At 45.8% G+C, this 5,100-nt stretch overlaps 1 pseudogene; it reads left to right on the top strand.

Moving 5' to 3' along the window:
• Positions 1–3,478: 3,478 nt before the first annotated feature.
• Positions 3,479–3,594, top strand: LOC111739100 (annotated as a pseudogene).
• Positions 3,595–5,100: the final 1,506 nt, after the last annotated feature.

The following is a 5,100-nucleotide window of genomic DNA, read 5'->3' on the forward strand; positions in this document are numbered from 1 at the left end:
AAATTACATAATATTATTTACATATAGTTTAAAAATATAAAAAAGTCGAGAATCGGAAAGGGAAAAACAATCTTTGATCTCATCCTCCAGAAGCAAACATTAACATTCCCTTTGATTCTTTTTCCATGTATTTATTTACACAATCGAATCACACTACGTATAGATTTCATATCCCGTTTTTTTTTTTTTTTTTGGCTCAACATTACGTGATAGTTTGGTTGCTTTTAAAGGTGCTTTTTAGTGCTTATTTACTCATTTCCTGCTTCATTCCTGAGCATTCCCTGAGCACCTGCAACGTGTTCAGGTGTAGAAGTAGCGAGAACGGGAGACTTCTCGTCCTCCATCTGCCAACGCAGATGCTAGATGTTGGGTTCATGACAGCAAATGACAGGATGTTAAACAATTAGAAACTCATGACTTTACCATTTTCATTGAAACTCTTGCCCCAAATGTGTATCATCAATAGTTAACATGTATTTCTTTTACCCTCGGACTAGAAAAATCTCCCCCAAATAACCAGTTCCTTTGCCTTCGACAATGCTCGCCTCCCCGCCTGGAACCACCCTACTGCTGGGAGCTGCCAACATACACACTGAGCTACTAGACACGTTCCCAGACGATGCTTAATTAAATCCTTTAATTACTAGCCACTCACCACATTTGCATCATTCCCTAGCGCTTAGCACCAGAATTCAGTCAGGGGAAGAAGCCAGGCTCCTATCTGTCCAAATTACTGCCTAATTAGAGTTTTATCAGATGCAGAAAAGTTGGATTTCTGAAAATATTTTTTTGAACTCACCAGCATTGAGCTTTGTATTTAGCGAGTCTTTATGCCTTGAAAATGCCCTTTATCCAAATCGATAAGTTAAGCTGAGACTTCAGCTTAGATCTACATATAGGATTAGTTTAATCGAACTCATCAACGAGAGTAGCATTACCAAAGGTAACTGGAAAGTGATATGTTTACAGCCTTCTTTGAAGACACAAACCCAGTGTGGTGTATTTTTCTGCGTTTGCCTGCAGGGGTGGTTCACGCTGAAAAGGCAGCTGTGGAGGGAAAAATGAATGGAAAAACCTGACTTGAATTTTCGCTTGGTCACGGGCTGACTGATCACCTGTCATACCCTGTGTCTGGGTCTCTGACTCCCAATCTGTAAATTAGGCCTGCTTCCCTGGGCTGGCGCAAGGATTAAGTGAAACCATAAAAGGGAAGCACCTTTCAGGTGCGAAGAGCATGGGGCATGTGAGAGTCGAATTGGCAAAAAGTATGGATGCCGCGAGGGGACAAGAAACCTCCACACACCTGTTGTGAGAAAAAGGAACAATGCTGATGATGTGTCTTGCTTCGTAGCCTACCTTTAAAACATTTTATTCTCTGCAGGCCAGGAAGGGGCGGGCACAGAACTGGTGTTAAAATCTCCATGTTACAAATGAGGAAACATCCTAAGATTGCCTTAGAGGGCCGCTGACCCTCCCCTGAGTTCATGCCCTCAATAATATGTTTCGAAGCAGAAAACAACGTGGAGCCAGTCTGTCCCACGTGCTCTGTCCTCTTCCTTCCCATGAGTAATCAGGAGGCTGAGACCTGGAGTCGGGGCTGCGGTAGAGTTGGTCCTTCCAGAACTACCCTCAGTCCGTCCTCCTTAGAGCCCTCAGGTGTCAGCAGAGGCAGCATAATGGCTGCCTGTCCACACCTGCAGATGTGGCTGGACAGGTGAAATCCAAGCTATTTCGTGGGGGCAGAGAAAGTATTTGGCAATACTAAGCACAGATATCGTGCTCAAAAATATTTCTTTAATAATGAATTTCATTACGATATATTACATTGGTACTCCAGTCTCTAAAGCCATCCCTGATCATTGCCTCTAAAATAGCAGCCCCCTCCCTCCTACCCACTGACACCTGGACATTCTCCCCATCCCCTTACCTGGCCTATTTTTTCTCCTTAGTACTTGTTACAGTCTTAGATACTACAAGACTTTCGGTCTATTTGCTTATTGTGTAACTCTTCCTCAACCCCCTTTTCCCAGAGGGCAAACTCAATGAGCTGGGCTTTGCTCTGTTCTCTGCTGGATGCCCAAGCCTAGCAAAGCACCTGGGGCATCGTAGGTTCTCAGTAGATATTTGTGGAATAAGTAAATGAGTGTGAGCAACTCCTAAAATCTTCTGAAGTTCGTCAGTGATAGAGTCTGCCTTAACGACCCTTTATTTATACAAAAACACTTAATGTGGGATGCTGTGGGAGCATTTGTCCAGGCTTGTTATAAATCCTACTTTAAAAAATAGCCTGTTCATTCTGTAGCCATTTCATGAGTATTATTTATGTGCCGGGCACTTGGGGTTTAAAAAAAAAATAAAGTGCATGGAACATGTCTGTGCTTCCAGTTAAGGGTGGGACAGACAAGTAAGCAGATCATGAGAGTGGAAAGTGTGACGATTGGGGCTGTTCAAGCTACTGAGGGAGTCTGGGCAGAGAAGCAAATAAGTTTACCTGGAGGAGCTGGGAGAAGGATTTTAGAGAGGGGACAAAGAGGAGTACCGAGGACATTCCAGGTAAAGGAAAGAAGGTACAAATATAAGACTTCATTAAAGGGCAAGGCTGCTATGCATGGCTGTGCGGGGTGTGCACTGAACAGCTCTGTGCGTGTGTGTTTCGGCTTCCTCTATACGATCGCTTCTTGAATTCTCCATCTGAGTGTTCTATGGCCACTTGAAACCTGATGGATACCAGCCCCTCACCTAGGCAGAACTTGTTCCCCCTTTGAAATCTTAACCTTCTTCTCAATTCCTTTCTCAGTGATTTAAGTGCCGCTTATCCAGTAGCCGAAGCCAGAAACCTGGGGTGGTCCCTGACGCCTCGCTTCTCCAAACTCCATAGTGGTATCAATTAGTCATCAACATCTGTGTTAATTCTGCCTCTCTCTGCCATCTCTTCTCTCCCAGCCAAGCCCGGAAGCCACCTTGTCTCGGGTCCCCATTCCTGGCCTGGATTATTGCGATGGCCTCTGAAGTGGTTTCCTTGCCCTCATCTACTCCTTCCTCCACGAGCTTCGAGAGTGTTTTTTCCGAAACGCTCGTGGTTAGACCACTGTCCTGGTCCAATCACCGTCATGAGCGCCGTCCTCAGGGCTTGCACGGCCCTGCTTCCCTCTCCCGCCTCGTGGCCGGCCTCGCCGGCCTCTCCAGCCTCTCCGGCCTCTCCACCTTGCACTCTGCGCTCACGCGCCACCATTGGCACATTTCCGCTTCTCAAAATGCATCGCGCTCTAGGCTCCCCGCTAGGCCTTCGGACATCTGCTCTCTCGACTTGGAAGGCGTTTTTGGCAGTTCTTCCCCTGAATCCCCCTTGCTGCCTCCCAGGGAGTCATCACCTTTAAGAATCGTGACCGAAGACATGGTTCCATAGTGTAGCGGTGAGCACGTCTGCTTTACACGCAGAAGTTCCTGGGTTCGCGCCCCAGTGGGGCCATGGTCCATGGTCTACGGCCACGCCACCCTGAACAAGCCCGATGTCTGATCTCGGAAGCTAAGCAGGGTCAGGCCTGGTTAGTACTTAGATGGGAGACCACCTAGGAAGACCAGGTGCTGTAGGTATTAAAAAAAAAAAAAAATCATGACCATAACACCCCAGGTGTCTCTTTCCTAGTCTAGGCTGCAAACACATTGCAACCTAGCACAGATATTACCCTGTCATTTTTGTAGGACATATTTTTGGCCATCCATTCAATAAAAATTGAATGAACAAAAGTGTCATTTTCTCGTTTAAAAGCCAGATTTGTAGACAAACTCGAGCAGATGATGCCCCGTCTCCAGACATCAGACTCCTTATGGAAATTGATCGCATTCAATCATCTCTCTCCTCCCGTCCAGCATTGACAGTATAAAAATTGATTCAATAGAATTCCATATCCAGGATAAAGAAATATTTGGCTTGCATGTTTCTTTTTTTCTTTTCAAAGTTTATAATCTTGGAGTTTAAATTTATAGGTATTTAAAGCAAACGCTATGGCGGTTGGTAGAAAAAGGCAAAACCTTATGAGGCAGTGACTTGTTTCTTTATTAAAGCATATCATGTGACTCCATTCCTCTGACTCCTTTACTCTTCAATCATTTGTGAAAAGAACTTGGGAATGAATATTGTTTTCACTTGAAAGGAAACGAGAAGATGGGGATGAGCAAATGATAAGGAATGACTGTTCCAAACCGAACAGCCGGCCTTGACTATTTTTGAAGGCCACCTTGGATTATTGCTGACCTTCTTCACCTACGGCCGTGCGTTAGCAAAGACAGAGGCAAGGGTGTGGCGTGTGGGGGCAGGACCCCTGTGGCTGACTGACACCGCCTCTTGGAGGAATCATACCACGTCGAGCTTAACCACTGCTCCAACACTCCACTGCATGGACCTGGCAACTCTGTCTCACACCCTCCCTTTGGAGCATCATTGTTCCTGTTCCATGGGGGGTGTTGGGGTGCCAGGGAGAAGACTGATGGGTAACCGAAGCTTTCCTGCTGCCAGAGCACCCAGCGACAGGCCTGATAGCCAGGTGTTATTCGTTACGTGCAATCGACTCAGGACCTTAAAATAATTAAGCTGAGGAGACTTTAGACACCATCCTGGAAAGGTCCAGTGCTGAAAATCATCATCGTTCTCCTCACAGCATCCTTCCAGAGACATCGTGTGTCCTTGGTTCAGGTTTAGCCTCACGAGTTTATCTTCTCCTGCCTGACGCGTTATGTGCATCTTTGGAGCTGCAGACATTAGCTCCTCATCACTGTGGGTCCTGGGGGCTATGGCTGGGTTCCAGAAGCAGTGGTGCTAAATCAGACTGTCGGACACCCTGGACTTCAAAGGGAGGCTTTCCAGGGACACCCCCAATTTCTTGAGGTGCTCGTGCCGTAGAAAGCCCTAGCCCATGATACTATTTGTGTAGCATTCTCTTCTCACTGATATAAGTTATTTTCTTCTTGTAACAAGAGAATAACTTGAAAAAACTTTAAAGATCTTCACCTTCACGTGGCAATATTCTATGTTAGAAAGGTTGTTAGAAAGGTTATTAGAAAGGATTGTTTATTGAATCCTTACAGGTCCCACTGTGAAGC

The sequence above is a fragment of the Pteropus vampyrus genome, unplaced genomic scaffold, assembly GCF_000151845.1.
Source record: "Pteropus vampyrus isolate Shadow unplaced genomic scaffold, Pvam_2.0 Scaffold46, whole genome shotgun sequence".
In the NCBI taxonomy this organism is placed as follows: domain Eukaryota; kingdom Metazoa; phylum Chordata; class Mammalia; order Chiroptera; family Pteropodidae; genus Pteropus; species Pteropus vampyrus.